This window comes from Mycteria americana, chromosome 12 (genome assembly GCF_035582795.1).
Source record: "Mycteria americana isolate JAX WOST 10 ecotype Jacksonville Zoo and Gardens chromosome 12, USCA_MyAme_1.0, whole genome shotgun sequence".
Lineage (NCBI taxonomy): Eukaryota > Metazoa > Chordata > Aves > Ciconiiformes > Ciconiidae > Mycteria > Mycteria americana.
Window position 1 is genome coordinate 1,283,840 of NC_134376.1, and position 17,591 is coordinate 1,301,430.

Below are 17,591 nucleotides of genomic sequence, written 5' to 3' on the forward strand. Positions count from 1 at the left end.
GGTTTAGCTTTGTTTTTCTCATTATAAAAGTAACCAGGTAATGCACTGGAGCTGCCTTCCGGGGTCTCCCCCCGCGCTCCCCTGGGTTTCCTTCCTCCCTCCATCCTTCCACATCGGCGGAGCTCCTGGCAGGGAAACGCCCCGCTGCAAGCCCAGCGCCCGGGAAGACGCCGGGCTTTCCCGGCCAGGATGGGGTAGGAAGGCGCAGGGGGCTGCGGCGCGCGCGGGGGCCCAACGCGCTGCCCTCCCCTCCCCGGCACGCCGACGGCAACGGGCAGCCGGCCACCAATGCCGGGAACCCTCGGATTGGGCTGGGAAGGACAGCGCTCATCAGCATGTCTAAGGAAACCATTTCATGTTTTATCTTTAACGGTGAATAAACATTGATTTTTATTTTAAAAAGTAATTGACGTTCCTATGATAGCGAAATGAGTGCTGGAGCAGCCAGCATCAGCGTAAATAAGCCACGTGCTAGAAATTAATGGGCTTCACTGATTGAGTTTATCTGGTTAAACTAATACAATTCTAGCAATTAAAAAAAATAATAATCTTTTGTCTGTTTGCCTGCTCAGAGACGTTGACGGTAAGAGATGGGGCAGGAGCGGGAGCCCTGGCCCCGGCTGAGCATCCCCGTGCCCGCGGCACCGGGAGCTCCCTCTGCGCAGACGCGCCGTCAGGGCAGGATCCCGCTCTCGCTCGTTTAATGAACATTTTAGATTCACTTGGGTTACCCGATGAGCTCCTGGGAAGGGTTTGCCTTCCAGCCTGGTCTTCAGCTATCGGTATCAGGGGCGGTCAGCTCAGCCCCGGGAGATTCCTGGATCACAAAGCTTTTTACTAACAGGACTTGGGGAAAGCTGGTCTGTCCTGCAGCGTGGGAGCCCTGCGCCCGCTTGGGGAACGAGGGCTTGGGTTAATCCCCTTCCCGTCACTGCTGAGAACTGGTGCATCCGAAAGCTCTCCCCAGGGATCTCTCCGTGTTTCCCCAGGTGAGCGTCTTCCTCCCTGCGTGCATCCTCCTGTCCTCGTGCACGGCAAACGCCATCGGCCAATTTACCCGCCGGCCAGGCTGCCATGCGGTCCTTGCCACAGACTTTGCCGAGTAACCCCGTCCTCTGCTCGCTGCTGCCTGCCTCCCTGGGCCTCGCTAACGTTTTGGGCAGAATGCTGGGGGGGCCCCGCTAGCAGCCCCTGCCAGAGCGGAGCGGGTACGTCCAGCCCCCAGCTTCGCCCCGCGAAACTCCGCGGTGTTACGCATCCGCCTGGAGGCACAGCGACCTTGGGGAGAGCGGCACGGATCCGCTCCCATCCCGTGACCTTCCCAAACCTCGCTTTTCCCGCCAGCCCCCCAGAGCCCTGCCCCGCAGAGAGGTTTGGCAACCGCTGCCGGGGAAGACGTTCCCCCATTTTCCTGCAGGGAGACGACACCCCCCGAGCCACAGCCGCCTGCCAGACACCCGCTCTACGGCAGCCGGGGATGCGTTTAAGAGTCAAGATTTTATTATTGCTTTTTATGCCTTCAGCAAGTTGTCCTTCATGATCATTTCTGCCTGCCTTATAATGGCTCCTCATTTAACTTGTCAAAATTCACGCCCTTTTCTGTTTCTCTTATTTGGACACAACTTCCACGCATCAAACGATGCCTCTCTCTCCTTTGCTCTTTCACCATAACGGGTTTTTGTGTTCTTCCCTGCTGGTGTCTCTCTAGCCTGGCTCCATCGCGGTTCCAGCCGTCGCGCCCCATCAGCCCGCGCTGGTCACCTCATGGACGTGCGAGCACCAAACCAAGACCTGTGCCCCTTGCCAGGCTGCTGATCAGCCGCTCCGAACGTCAGCATCGTTCGCAGGGTCTACAACTTCCATTTCTGCGTCACGTCACATCTCGCTGTTTCTGCAGTCTGCGACAGCTGAAGTTTCCCGTTAGCCCGGTCCGTCTTCAGCCTCCGCAGCCTCTCCCGCGCAGCGCTCGGCCGCGCGTCAGCAAACCCTCAGCAGGGACGCGCACGCAGCTGCGCTTCTGCTGCAGAGAGCGGCGGCGCCCGAATCCGCCCCGAGAAGGCTGGAGCCGGAGGTCACTGCTCCCGCAGCGACGGCCTCCCCGGCAGCGGTCAGCGACGCGGAGGCATCAACCCAGCAGCAAAAGAGGAGGGAGGAACCAGGGAAGAACCGAGCCCTTCCCCAGCACGACGTCAAGACGGCGAGAACAAAACTCACCAAGGAAGCAAAAGGCAGCGCTTCAGCTGCCTGCGCATCCCGGCTGCGAGCTGGGATCGGGAACAGACGGGTCCGGACCCGCGCGTTTGTTGGAGAGGGTTTGACCCACGTGGCATTTGAGCCCTACAGGGACCTACGGGGCTGAAAATCAGTGATAAAACCTGCCCAGAAGGGACCGGGCGGGAAAAACAAGGGTCAAGAGGGTAAAAACCTGGGATCCTCTGTCTGAACTACCGGCACCTGGATTAACCAAAGATAATCTGTAGATACGGGGTGCTCTGGTGTCTGCTTCAAACCCCGAGCTGTACCAGAGGCCAGATCATACCAGAGGCGGCTTAAGCATCCAGTTATAATAAGGAGGAGAGAAAGCTGCCTTACAATGGGAAGCTGGAGGTTTCACTTCGCCAGTATTAAAATGTCCTCTGAATTTCTAAAAACCTATAAATGACAATTTCATAGCTCTGAAGCGTGGCATCTAGCACAGGGGAGTGCTATTTTAGACTCCGTGTTGACAGCTGAAGGGGAATGGATCACAGAATTAAAAACTAGTTGCTGCTCAAGTCCAAGCAATCATGACTTGATTACGCTTCTTATGGTCAAAGAGAGGCAAGTCCGAGGCACTAGCATATATTCTTGGTGCTTTGAAAGGTCAATTCACAGAGCAGAAAACAATTATAAGCCAAATCAGTTAGGAGAACGGACTTAGGTATAAAAGTATGGCTGAATAGAGAGTGATTTAAGAGTCTTTTACCCCCAAACCCGTAACTGCAACAGGAGTTTGCGTCAGTTTAAAAACTGCCTGGCTAATATGTAAACAGCTATAAAAATAAAAACATGCCCAACAGAAAGAAGAAAGGAGATATTCATAACTCTGAATATAAATCAGCAACTAGAAATTGTAGAGCACTGATAAAGGACGCAAACAAACAGCAGAAAAACCATCAAAACATCTTTCCCCAATGCATTAGGATGAACAACAACAGAAAGGAGCAATGCTATCGCCCGCTACCAAACACAAATGGCAGAAGCGTTAGTCACAGGACCGAGAAATGTTAAATAACTGTTATTACAACTGCGACACTTCGTATTCAGCATATTCACATCCCGGTTTGAAGAGACGTGCTGAAGGAGCCGACTGAGCAATTAACAGAGATACTTAATGCCTTGCCGGGAAGTTCCCGAGGACCGTGAGGACGGAGATGCTCTGTGGCAGGGCAGCAGTGGTGCGGCTGCCCGCGGCTGCCCGCCCTCCCCGGGCTGCAGCACGCCCTGGCACGGCGAGGAGCAGTGCCGCTGTTCTCCCTCGACTGCTCCGGGTGCCGGTATCTGATGGCACAAGTGGGGACTCGGAACAAGGGGACAGGCCACGGACGCAGAGCAACGAGGTCGCTGGTCACCCAGTTTGCTTGGGTGCAACCCACGGCAGACCGCGGGAGTGCCGGCGACGGGGGACTCATGCCGGCGAGCGCAGACCCCGAGCCCGGGCAGCCTGGCAGGCAGGCAGGCGACAATGAACGCGATGGCCAAAAGAGCTAACCTGGTGCTTTGATGCACAGCAGCCGGGAATTACAGCTTCAAAGTTCTATTCCCTATTTCAAGGTGAAGCAGCTGCTCAAATTTGTGACTAATACCACGGTCCATTTTTCAAGGAGGATGTTCATAAACCCAGGGAGGGTTCAAAGAGGCAGAAGGCTCGGAAGGCGTGCTGTAAAGAGCCCGACAGGCGAGTAAGCGAATCCCTCCGTGTCCTCTGCACAGCCTGATCTCAGCCCAGCGCTGCAGATGCCGAATTGCACTGAGGGCTGCGAAAAGCAAATCATTTTCCAAAGGAGCCCCACAGCACAGAATATCAAGGCTAAAAATATGTAAATCGCCATGGAAAGCACTGTCAGAGCTTCAGCAAGACTTGCAAGTTGCCAAAAGGCAATTTCAAATTTCCGAGCTCACTGCACGAGGCATTAAAAAGGTCACTATTTCTGAAATAAGGATCTTTACAAATAAACACATTTGCTGAGGACTCGGTGAGTCATGCTGGAGCGGAGCACAGAGCATTTCCAACCTAATGCTTTTGACAGGCCACAAGCAGGGCGATCTTTTCATGTTTACAGTTCATCAATAGTTTTTACAGCTGCACAGTCAATCTTTAAAGCACATTTAGCCTGGGAGGAGGCTCGGCAGGTTGTTTTCCTTGCAAAAGTGATATTAAATTTATTTTTTTCTTCCTCTTTTATAGCATTGATTTGAAGGTAAGTATTTGAACTTCAAATACAGCACTGCCACTCAAGCACCTGCCTTTTTTTTTTTATATATATATATATATATATACTTCTGTCACATCTCCCTAACGATATAAATATTTGAAGTTTTCAGCTGATGCGCTAAAAGGGACTCGATCCATCAAAGCCTGTTTATTTCAGGGAATTCAGCGGGCACCGTGCTGCACCTCTGCTGGTGCGGGAGCGGGGTGCTGGCAGCCCCAGGCTCCCCCCTTCCCTCACCCGGCTGGCACCAGGCTCGCTCCGCGCGGTGTAACCAGGGGTCGGGGTCCGGCCCAGCCCTGCTCGCTACCGCAGGTACCGGAGCGCATCCAGCGCTGACGGATTTAGCTCGCTGCCTGCTGGGAGGCAGAGCCGCCTCCTCACCATCTGCGGGAGGGGAAGAGAGCCCCGGGAAGCCGGTTCCAACGCCCCAGATGGGGAAAAGCGATATTCAAGAGTAGCACCATAGTCTCACTCTTGGCTTTTTTGGGAGAGCAAGAAGGGACTATCCTAGAGACCGAGCATTAGGAGAGGACTTTGCTGGTGAATGAGGGAGTGATGCCAACCTTGCCTTCTCCCTCCAAGAAATGAAAGATGCCTACCTATGCCCTGGTAAGCTTTCCAGAAACTCAGAGCAGTTTCCATCGCACAGCACTCGCTCTGTCCCGCTGCCTTCGGGAGGGCTTTGCCATTGGAAACCCCTCGCCACGGCAGCGTGCTCCCAGCCTGGGGACGGCGGTGAGGACAGCTACAGGAGGATGGCGCGTCCTGTCCCTCATCCATCACTTTGGAACTTCGCAGCACCGAGAGACCCCAACACATTGCAACCAGCTTCCCTGGGCCCTTGAAGCTCTCTCCTGCCCACAGGCAGCACGCGGGACTTCTCCGTCTAAGGCTCACGCTTCCCCTGCCCACACCACAGCCCCAGCACCGCAGGCTCTGTATTCAGGTGACCTCGGGGCAGGAACAGGACCGCGCTGCCGGCCACAAGCCTGCTCCGCTTCACGCGGGTCAGAGCCAGGCCAACTGGCCCAAGGGTCCCCGAGCCGCTCGCACCATTACCTTGGCCATAAACCAGCCTCACCTTCCCCCCGCTTCCCAAATCTGGCTCAAAGTACAAAACGTTTTGCTAGAACAACTCCGGGGCTTCCAAACAACCCCAGCTCCCATGCGGCTCTGCCCTTCCAGGAGCCAAATAGAGATTTGAAGGGGGAGAGAAGAAAAACATAAAAGTCCTTGAGATGGACGGGCAAGCAGATAGCTTCACAACTCGTGCCAATGCTTTCCATCTCCTTCCTCTTTTGCATTAAATCACGCAGAAGAGCCCATCCTGCTGCTGTTGAGCCAGGTGATGTTTTGCCATCGGCTTCAAGGACAGCAGGGCTGTGCCCCACGGCACGGCACGGCACGGCACAGAGAGCCGCAGGGGTTGTGCCCACCAGAGGCACGAGATTCCCCCGGGCAGGCGGGAAGCCTCCCGGGACCTGCACGGCTACGCCTGCACGGCACGGGCTGCCCGCACTGCCTCGGCACTGCCCCGGCGCTGCCGGCACCGGCCCCCCAGCCCTGCCTCCCCCTGGCACTTACCTACGGCTGCTTCCGTGGGTTCGCTCCCCCATTCTCAGCCCAGGCTCAGTGCCCAGGGTCCACGGCATCGCCCTCAGCACTGCTCAGCCCACACCGCACGTCCCTGCAGGGAGACGGGTGCCCCGTGGCAGCCCTTTTAATGGCTCTGTCCCAGCTGCAGCCCCGCAGCTGCAGCCTGGCCAAGGCTCACGGCACACACCTGCCTCGCGCGTGGTGCTGCACCGGCAGTTCTGGCTACAGGAGATGGTGAAAGCTGCACTGAGGGCAGGGCTGCGGGGACGGGGCAGCCTGGGGCCAGCCCCCGTGTATGTTGGGCTACCGGTATTTGCTACGTTATCGCTTCCCATCCCTCGCCTGCTCCCACCTCTGCCACCTCCCTCGGGGCACGGCGCTTTCCGCCGGAGCCGTGTTTGTTATCTGCCCTCGGTGCTCAGCGTGCGGCCCCCGGCCCGTTCACCTCGCCTGCTGCCAAGAGGGAGCCGTTCCCCCTCCGCAGGCTCCCTGCTCGGCTCCGGCAGCACGGGAGCATCTCAGCGGTTCCTCCGGCTCCCGCGCTGCGGCTCCCGCGCCGAGCCGGGGCAGGTGACGTTACCCCCAATTTACAGATGGGTAGTGGAGGACTGGAGCGATGCAGATCACAAGCGTCTGCTCATTTTGGGTGCTCAGCTGGAGCCGCGCAGAGCCTGGGATTTCACAGCCCTCAGCACAGCCCTGGAAATAGGCTCTGCGCGGGAGGTGACAGCGCTGCCAGAGCCTGTGCTGCGAGCGGGGCTAATTACGACGAAACCCGAGGAACAAAGCTCCTGGATGCCAATGGGACGTTCTGCTTCTCCTATTTTCTGGAAGATTTTTCCTCATCCTGTCCAAGTTGACGGTGCAAATAATTTCTAAACAAGTGACTGAACTTGCGTATCCCAAAAAGCCCTTGCTTAAGACACAGGGCTGCTTCTGAGCTCCTCCGGTGCGCGGCGCAGGCAGGATACCCGACGTACGCACCGAGATGTCGCAGTCTGACATACACTGCGCTCGTACCGAACCGCACGTGGTGGAGACCAGCTCGCGCATTCCGAACGCCCGTGACAGACGTGCCCACTGCACGTTTGAATGGGCAGAGGGGGCCATTCTGGTTGCAGCGGTCCCGCACCCCAGCGTACCGTGCCGCACCGTGCCGCGCCGCACCGTACCGCACCGTACCGCGCCGCGCGTTCCCCGGGGCCGAGCGCTCAACGCCTGCAGACGGGCTGCGCTGCGGGAGCGCGGCTCCGGGGCGGAGGCGCTGACACGTCTGTCTCTCGCTTCAGCCGCGAGCGAGCTAGGACAAACAGGAAAGCCGTACGGCACACGGCTGCAGGGAGGCACAGCAGCTCAGCCGGGGGGGCCTCTGCCCCGAGGGGACGAGCCGGTGGCCCCTGCCCGGGAGCGGGGACCTGCCCTTCTCCTGCTGCCGGCTGAGGCTGGGGAGCAGCAGCAGCTCCCGTGCTTTGCACGGCAGCAGTGGGAATCGGGGCAGGTTGGGGACTGAGCAGAGTAGATGTTATTTAAAACCATTATTACTACTTAAAATTATTTAAAACATGCACGCCGCCTCCCCTGGCCTCACTGCCGTCCCTGCGCCCTCGCTGGAGCACGCTTCGGCTGCTCGGTGCCAGAAGCAGAAGGCCCGGTTCCCGCTTCTCCCCCAGCTGAGAGGTCTCACACCCTGGGCTGCAGCTTTCCTGCCTCCTATGAAAGGCGTAATCACTCTTGTCCTTCCTCAGCTTTTCACGTTGGAGGGAAGGCCAAAGACTAATGTACAGAAAACACTTTCATCCTTGGCTGAAGCATGCTGAGGAATGACAAGAGATTCTCCCGGTGCGGAGAGAAGGAGCCTCGGGGCTGCGAGAGGCTTCCAGACACCGTCGGCAGCCTGCCGGCTGGCTGCCGCACCGCGGGCTGGCGGGGGGAGCAGCGGGTCCCCGTCCGGAGGGGACCCTGCTCCGCTGCCTCCCGGGGTCCCCGTTTCCCCAGCCCGCCCTGCGGCAGCGTCGGTGAAGCCGCGCGGCACAGCTGCTGCGCCGCGATAAGGTTTGCTCAGCTGAGCGAGGCCGTTAAGGCAAATGGAGGATTTGGCAAGGATGCTGCGCAGCCTGGCAGAAACGACTGCCGCGGCTGGCTGGTGAGGCGAAGCCGGAGCTGCCGCAGGCTCAGGGCGGCAGGGAAAGCCGATGCGAGATCGCAGTCTGTCTCGCAAAGTGACAGTGACCTTTCCCGGCCCGGTAAGCAGCCCGGGGGTCGGGGTTGGGCAGGAGGCAGCCCAGAGGCGAGGCAGCCGGTGACTCTCACAGCCCCTTGCAATTGCTCGTGAGATGACGTCGTGTGATGTAATTGATGATGCCGATGCTTCAAAGCACTCCGACAGTTGCAAAAAACCAATTGTAAGTCGGTCTTTAACACCCAGCCGAGCATCAGCCAGCCTGTCCCAAGGGGTTTCTGCTCCCTTGTCAGGAGGGAGCCCAGCCTCTCCAGGAGGGGACAGAGGTGCCATCCCTGGGACCAGGGGTAGTTCTGCAGGACATGAGCGGCTCAGCGAAGGCGCCAGCAGCATAAGCCAACACCGATTTTAAGAAGTTAAAATCAGGAATACTTTAAAAGGGTAGTCGCTTGTTGGTAGCCTCTTTGGGGGTTGCTTTCCCCTCCCTTTGAGATTCCAGGCACGAACTGAGAGTAAAGGTATAGTTAGGGGACAATTACCAAATCAGCGGAATTGGAAATGCGAGCGTTCGAGAGGCACAAACACGAACGTCGCCCTCAAATGCCGCCTTTTGTCCCTGCTTTCCGCCGCCCGAGTCCCATGGGGTGTATTGCCAATGCCAGCACCCCCGCGGGCCCCCAGCGGCCCCCAGAAAGGCCGGGGGGTCACACATCCCCCTCCGCTCCCTGCGCCCACCCCGGGGCTCCTGTCCCGGCCCAATTCTCCTCCTTCAATACAAACCGCTCGGCAAAAAGAAAACGCACGAAGCCCGCAGCGCGGCGGTGGGATGGCAGCGAGGTGCTGCTCCCGCTCCCACGCCTGCCCTCTGCCTCCCCGTGCCCGCCTTATCATTTCTTTATGACTCTCTTTGTCTCTGTACGATAAACCAACACGGTTCCTAATAACCTGACGTGGGAACGGCTAAGCCATCCTCTGCAGCCCGACAGCGCCAGGTTTGTCTATAGATTGTGGTGTCAGGAGATAAGAAACAGGCAATATCTGAGAAAATCATCATGCAATATCACCCATCCAGCAGCCACAATCATTTCTCCTGCCTCTCCTCACGATGACTATGAAAAACCCTGATATTTTCAAGCCTGTCAAACGCAGTCACTCGCCCAGTGTGCAAGTGATTTTTGCAAGGGTGAAGGAGACGAGCAAAGCCCAGGTGTCTCGCCACATGTTTCAAAAGGGAGCAAAACCCTGTTGTGCAAAGACCTTTCCACCCTTCTCCTTTGGGCCAGCGAGCCGCGGGGCGGCAGCAGCCCCGGAGCAGCGAGGGCACGGCCAAAGCAACGGTGGGATGGAGGAATGGACCGCGGCAGTTTTAGCACTGACTTCCTTGTAAACCCTCGGAACTGAGACGGTGGTTAAATGACGGCGAATGAGCCCCGCTGCCGAGGCCGCCTGCCACAGAGTGCGGTGAAGACGGGAAACCCGCCTCTGGGAGCCTCATTACCAACGATGCGCAAACAAATGCAAAACATCAACTTGCCATAAAAGCAACTTGATTACAATCTGGCCCTTTGGCCAGCGCTGGCCCAGAGGCCGAGCTGCCAAGGGAGGCCGGCCGGGTTTTCCGGTCCTGCCAAAGGCAGCGGGCTCTCCTCTGGTTGTGGGGCGCGAGCTAACCCGAATGCAGGAGTCCCACCTTGTCCTCGTGTTTCTCCGGAGACCGCAGAGCGAGCAGACCTTCGTTTGTGCCAGCTGCTCTGCATCCCTCCCTACCTCGGACGAGCGAGGGACCGGACCGGGCAAGCGAAGCCATCGCTCAACAGCTTCACCTAGGCGAGCCCGGGGCCAGGCAGAGGCGTGCCGCTCGTCGTGCGGCGTGCCCCCGGTCCAGAGAGTGACCGTGAGACGTCGATGCGTTTCTGTCTCCGATAGAATCACTCCAAAGGACATGGGACAGTTTAAAGCACGAAGCATACCCTGGCCTGAACGTTTCGTTTTGAAGATACTGTTAAATACCTGCTGCAAGCAGATAGTTAAAAGATAACACAAATGTAAAATAAGAAAATTTCGGAAAGCATCCCCGCGTCCCCAGGGCTGACCCACCGGCCCATGACACAAGTAGTGCTTTACGCTGGGGGTTGTGTAACAGATCTGCCACGCAGCGACGCAGCCCGCCGCTCCTCCTCGGCACAGGCTGCGGAACCTCTCCTCCCCGGAGCCGCCGCAGAGCTGTCAGCACGCAGGAGCCGAGGGAGAAGACACCAGTTGTCACCCCGGCCCTGTCATTCTTTATCGCAGCAGGTGTCTTCTTAATCAAAGACATATCTCGAGATGCCCGCTGCTGCGGTCCCCCCACGCGAGCCACGGCTCGTTACAGCCCGAGCGGTGGGACTGCGCAGGGCGAGCGGCAATGGATGCGCTCCCGGGGTGCCTCACCCCAGAGGAAAGCTGCAGAAAACCTCTGGTGCTGAGCCTGAAGTGTCAGCCAAAGCAAACCCCCCCATCAACCCTTAAGAAGGGACGTCCAACCACCCTCTTCACGCTAAGCACTAACCCAAAATGCAGTTAAACACCAGCTTCCAGGAATCTGCTTCCGAGTGTCATTTAAAAAAACCGAAGTGAGTTTTAGATGTTGTAGCACAGTTGCAGCCCTTACTGACGGCGGAGCAGGGCAGCGGGCGGGCAGGAGCCCTCCCCGGTTCCTCCAGCATCGCAGGCACGTGGAGAAAACCCTCGCCGAGCGCGCAGCCCTGCTCGCGCCCCGCCGCGCTTCCCCGCTCGCTCCCCGTCTCCCCGCGGGTGCTTCAGAGTGACTCAGTAAACGGGGTGGGCACCTTTCCCCTCGGAAGTCTTTGACTAACTCACCCGCAGCACCTACCCGCGCCGATGTGCGTTAATGACACTGGATACGTTGCATCTGCATCCTGCCAGTGCACGGCCGTGAGTCAGCCAGAGACGCTCATCGGCAAGGCGATTAACCCCCCTGCCGAGCGGGACCCCTCGGGCAGCGGCTGAGCAACCCCCCTATACTCACGGGTTAGCACATTTATATAATTTTAAGAGCAATTTTGATTTTCCTGAAAAAGGAGGTTAATGTCTATTTATGAAGTGCAGGTCGTGTTCATTAAACATCCCTGGTGAAATCCACGTCAAAAGCAACCACCGAGATGCGAGAAGCGCTGAGCAGGCTGCATACTGTGGCTGTCCCACCTCATCTCATCCCACGTCGCCCGGGCAGTTGAAGAGCAGCGCAGGTCTCCACACCTGGACCGTTACCCCGAACCACTGTGCCAACGAGCACCGCGCGGTCCAGGCGGGCTGTGCCGGTGGGCAGGGAAGGGTCTTTACCCCACGGACCAGCGATAACGGTGCCGTGCGCCTTTCCAGGAGCCGTATAAGAGATGAACACTAATGAATCCCCCCGGCCTCGTATTACAAAAGGCAAAACTCATGCGGAGAGAAGGGAAGTGATTTACCAAAGGCCACGTAACTCTCGGCAGCGGAGCCAAGCACCTCTCCCCGCTCCCTGCCTGCTCTCAGCCAGCATCAGCCGCCGACACCTCCCGGCCAGCCCGCGCCAGCACCCCACCTCCCCGGGGACCGGGGAGAGGAGGATCCGGCATCAATCCGTGGGGCATCCTCCCCCAAACCGCAGCTACGCTCCCAGCCACCAGCCCCGGCACCGGGGCTTGCAGCCTTCATTAGCCATCCCTAATTATTTACAGCCGTAACGGAGATAGTGACCTTGCATGGGAAAAAAACCCACTTGAGCCTCATTCAAATTCAGACTTCCACCTCTATTAAACAGTAACAGCTCTTGAGATGACAGACTCTGCACCACGCCTATGCAGCAATAAAATGCCTGTTTCTGAGCTGTTCACAGCATACATTTTACTCGTCACGTGCTGCTCGTAGGCAATGTGGGAACCAGCTCTCTACACCACCCCGGAAGACGGGATTTTTGTCCAGATAAATGCTGCAGCATCCCAGGAGGGTAAATTCTGCACCCCTGGTTCGAAGCGACAGTTTCTCAAAGAAGAGCTGGTGGCAGCGAGCTGAAGCACGGCTCCTCTCCAGATGCTTTCCGAACAGCAGTGAGATCCGAAGGCACGGCTGCCTGGAGGCGCAGCCCCGGCTGGCAGTGGCCTGCGACCCCTCTTTGTCCAGAAGGATTTTTATGGCTCTTGGCATTTGGCCACGTGCCACAAGAACGTGGGTCTGGAGCAGAGCGAGGGTTCAGTTAGCCTAATTTCCATCTCTATCAGCGGACAGTAATTAGTGCTTATTCAATACATCCTCCACCAAGCCGAGGTTCAGGGATTTCCTAAATCAGAGGTTATGCCTGGGGCATCGTACGTGACACCTCGCAGAGCCCCATGCTCGAGGCATTTGTTCAATCCTGTTTTGACCCCGGTGACACAACTGACCCCAGTGCCGGGCACGTGGCCTGCCCCTCTCAGCGCCGTCCCCGTGCAAAGGCTTTCTGGGCGCGGAGGGGAAGGTTGTTAAACCTGCAGCGTGGTAATTGCATCTCAAATGAGTAACTGGTCCCTCTTCACCTTCACCCATCACTATCATCTTAGACGTCTCCATCGTCTACTTTCCGTCACACAAGTTAACTTGACGCCTCCTAGCTCTCATCTAATGAAGAGCAAATAACCATTCCCCGCTCACCCCCCACGCGCTTACAGACCTGTCCTGTCTCCCCCTCCATCACCTCCAGCCCACGCCGACGGTCCCCCATCTGCACAGCCATCATCCCAGGGCTCCCCTCGCCGCGGGGCCAGGGCCAGCGAGCATCCCCGGGACAGAGCCACGGGCGGTGGCACGGGCGGGGGGGCCGTGCTGGGGCTGCCGCCTGCCGGGGAGGGCAGCGCGGCTGCGTGGGGAGGGGTTGGCAGCCGCAGCAGAGACGCCGTCGCCAGAGCTGGCGCCGCTGGCAGCACCGCGGAGCTGGACCAAGAGCACCGTGGAGAAGCGTTCAATTGCAAGACGGGTTGTTGATGAGAATCTATTACAGACACCAACCAGACAGAGGAACAGGATGAGCAGCTCCTTAAATACCTACCTATAATGAGTAGCGAGAAAAAGTGCTCTATCATGGATGATTGCAATCTCAGGGACATTTGCTTGGCGCTTTTAAAAATTAAAGATAATAACTTTCTAACAGAAACAATATTGCTGTCACCTTGGGGAAATTCTCTGCTTGGCCTCACTCAGAAGGACTGAGAGGAGCTGAAAGCAGGGGAAGAGCTGGTGGCTGTCCAGGGGCAGCTGCTTCCAGCCCAATTTAACACCTTCGGTGCGAACCAGCTCAGCTCAGCAGAGCCAAAAGCAGCCGCAGACAGAACCGACTGGGGGAAAAACGTCAATGCAGAAGCACGATCGCTACTCGGGAGCAAGGGCAGCGCGCTTCCCTGGCACCCCAGGCTTCTGTCAGGCCTGCTGAAAGGGGAACTGAAAATTGCAATTAAAAAATTAAAACTCGGGGCTTTTGATACTGGAAGGAGCAGTTAGGACGCACACGGGGCTGATAAGAGAAGCTAATGGGATCAGTTAAAATAAATCTGCAACCGAAAGGTTTAAGCAGAACAAGGAGGAATTCTTTAGTCACGTTAGAAGAAAGGAGCTTTACCGCTGATATAAATCACTACCAGATCATGACGGTGCAACTGCCAGTCATGAAGCAGAAGTGACACACAATTATTTATTCATCAGATACTTCTGTTCTGTACTTGGAGACAAATAGGCTCCCGTATTCTGCCGGGAGTTAGGGAGGATGCTAAACAGCAACTACTGAGTGTAAACATCGAATTGGTAGGGCTAGAGAACTTTCTCCCAGGAGCGTTCAGAGAATAAGCTGAGAAGTTTTCTGAGGATCTAAAATGGATTTTAATAAATCTTGGCATTCTGTTGAATTTCTAGAAGACGGGAAAAGCCGGTTTAATGTTCAATCAGACTGTGCCACGAGCGATGGCAATGGGTAGGAGCTGCGTCCCCAGCATCGCCTGTGGGTTAGCTGAGGTGGGCAGCGGCCGGGAGGAACCAGGGGACGGGATAAACGTCAAACAGGCTGGTGGAAAATAGATTTATCAAACTTCATAAATTTTTCTTGATACGGTTACAAATTCGGATGCTAAAGGAAATCAGTAACATAATACATTTAGAGTTCCACAGGGTATTTGACTTCAGTCTCCCGAAAAAGTAAAAGACCAGTATTATGCAGAACCAACAGCGCTTTATTAAAGGGGCTGGGAGGCAGATCGCAGAGATTGCACGTGGTCATCTCATGGGGTATTTCTACACGGGATCGCCTGTTACCGGAAGAGTGTTGAGCTATAACAATGTCTTTATCAAGAGTATTACAGAAAACACGAAATAATTGTGGGTAAAAGAGGCAAACTGCAGAGATTATTTCTTACGTTCAGAGGAAGTTTGAGGGGTTCATTTCTTTTCCCAGTGCAACAGCTGGCCTAGGGACACGGCAGACCCACCCTCGGCTGACGCCTCCAGGAGTGACCGTCTACCTAAAACGCACCAGGAGCCAAGCAGGAGCTGCAGGTCAGGTGGGAAATGGCTCGGCTGCGTCCTGTGGGCGGTAGGGGCCAGCTGACAGCACTCGCAGTATCAGGTTTTAATTTAGACAGGATCCCCCCAAAAAAGACCAAAACCCAAGCAAAGCTTGCTTATCCTTGCACAGCCGCAGGCAGATGTGTCCTCTGCAAACAAACCGCCCCGCGTCCTCCGCAAACCGCCCCGCGTCCCGCCCCAGCTGAGGACGCCCCGGCGGCAGGGACGGCAGGACGCTGTGCGCCCTCCGGGAGGGCAGCAGGCAGAGCAACGCTCGTGGTCCTCCAGAAATGACGGAGCACTTTATTCTGATGAGGGAAATGAAGGAAGAAAGGAAAAGTACCACATTGCCTTAAAATACGGTATTTCAAGCAGCCTTGGCCAAATTCTCCCGCCTGTTTCAGCTCCACATGATGCCATGGAAGCAGTCCCAATCTATACCACGCAGCAGGGAGGACAAGGAGGCTCCCTGCATTTAACGATGCTGAATTTAATTAAGTTTGATGAAAACCAAAGTTCTTTTACTTGCCTAAAACCAACACAAGCCTAAGCAGCTATTTCTCAACTTCAGCTTTCTCCCTGAAGTGCCGTGCGTCTCCCTACCTTTTATATTAACAAGGAAGTCCCAGAGGAAACCAAGTGACGATAAACAGCCGAGGGGGGGGGACACCGACAAACGCTGGTCACGTTTGAGCGGGAAGGACAAGAAGACACCTACTCGGTATTTGCATATTGTAAAAGTGATAATTAGAATCCAAACGCTGCAATTTCGAACAGAGGCCATCCCAGCACAGCAGTCTGGGAACGCCTGCCTGGGCTCCAGATATTGAGTCAACCGCTAATTTGTGTTTTCCAGCGTGGGTGTCTCTACATAGGTCTGCGGCGGCTTCATTCAAGATTTATCCGCTCTCGCCTATGGGCTTTTGACGCTCACGTGGTGCGAGCAGCTCCCACGCAGGCGCTGCGCGTGTGACTGACATGGATTTAAAGAGCATCTGCGACGGAGCGTGCACCCAGCGCTCACGTCGGTCATTTTAATAACCTGCCACGCACACTCAGCCAGACGAGCGACTGGAGCTCGCCACTTAATTCCTCCGTTGTTACACACATTAAACCCCCGTTAGCGGCGGAAAGTTCAAGGCCGAGGCGCTTCCCGACGGGCAGAGCGCACTGCTCAGTGCTAAAAGCATCTTCTGCACCACAGGAGAACTGGCCCTTTCGACTGACCGCGTTCATTCCTAGCACAGGATGATAAAGTGCAACCTTTGTCCGTTTTTCAAGCCAGATGCAATGAGTGCACAGAAATTAGAGGCACAGCGAGGCCCTGCCAGCAGGAATCAGACAGGACCTGCTGCACATAAAAGCACTGGGTGCAGGGGCTCAGCACCCAGCGCTCCCCCGGCACAGGGCACGCTGGTGGAGAGAGCGGCCGGGCGGCTGCGGCACGGATCCCCAGCTCCGGGGGCACTCACCCCCGCCGCAGCACTGTCCTTCCTCCGCGCGGGAACCCGCGTGCGCTCTGCACAGCTCGGCTGGGGGAAGTTTTCCCTTCCCAGCATCGCATCAGTTAACAGCCTGTGAGACACCAGCTCATTTCTCCAGCAAAATTCAGGAGGGTGATGAGCAGCACCGCCGCGTCCCCCCAGCACCATCGCAGCCCCATGTGCTCACCCCGAGCACTGCCTGGGACCCTCCCCGCCCGGCTGCCCACTCGGTGCCGTGTGCTCCCCACAGCCCCCATCGCCCACCCGCGCTCTCACGCACACGCAAGGGACGACAGAGCCCGTGCCCAGCGCGAGGCCTCGGTCGTGCCACGGGCACAGCCGAGCGGCACCGGCACGGCACTGTGCAGAGCCACCCTGCTCCCGCTCCCGGCATGGCACTGTGCAGAGCCACCCTGCTCCCGCTCCCACCCCGGCAGCTGTCGGAGCGCCGGCCCGGGGGGAGAACGTGGAGCGGGGAGTGATAAGCCCCATGGCGAGCAGGCGCCCCGCTGCTCCCAGCCCCGCGCGCGGGCTCAGGGCGATGGACTGTGATTCAGCCCTGAGCGCTGGCATGGCACTGTTAAGCCCTTTCCTGAATGTGCTGTGCCCAGGAGACCGGGGCCTCACCGGCTCCTTCCAAAGCGGTGATTTATCGCAGCGAGGGAAACATAAAACATTTGCTGAAAAAAAATACAGCCAGCAAACCCAAGAATTTTGGAAATTACTCATGCCTCCAGTGATCCCATCTTTCACAGCCCTGGCTGCTGCCTCCTCGGCTCCCTCAGCCCGAGAGGGGAGACAGATTATCTCAAATTATTTATTATGAAATTAGAGCATGATCCAAACCCTCCTTGAATCAATACGAAAGCTCCGACTGACTTCACCGGGTTTAGGACCGAGCACCAGGAACAGACAGGGTATTTCTGCATCCGTGGCCGTGACTCACCGAGAACTTTCCAATGTGGAGGGAGCAGCTCGGCCGCCGCGGTCGCTTGCCCCCACCGTCGGAGGTGTCGCTCCCGGGCTGGGGGAGCCCGACGCCCCCGGGGCCCCGCAGGACAGCGGGGCAGGTCCCCCACGTACACAGGACACCCACCGCTGCCGCTAATTTTAAAAGTTACAGCCCAGTGTGATTCCGTCAGCCACTCTTTGCTGCGCAGGTACCGGCACCCGGCTCCGCTCGAGCTCACGCTGAAGCGCAGCCTGCTGTTGCTCATACAAACCTCGGCCTCAGCTTTGGGTCAAACCTGTCCCCAAAGCGTGGCCTGCGCTGCGGGAGGGCGGCAGCTGCCG

At 57.1% G+C, this 17,591-nt stretch overlaps 1 protein-coding gene across 1 annotated transcript in view; it reads right to left on the reverse strand.

The window, feature by feature from the left end:
* CACNG3 (calcium voltage-gated channel auxiliary subunit gamma 3) overlaps nt 1-17,591 on the reverse strand; it is a 33,207-nt gene that overhangs the window by 14,495 nt on the left and 1,121 nt on the right. The gene's annotated exons all lie outside the window — the stretch shown is intronic.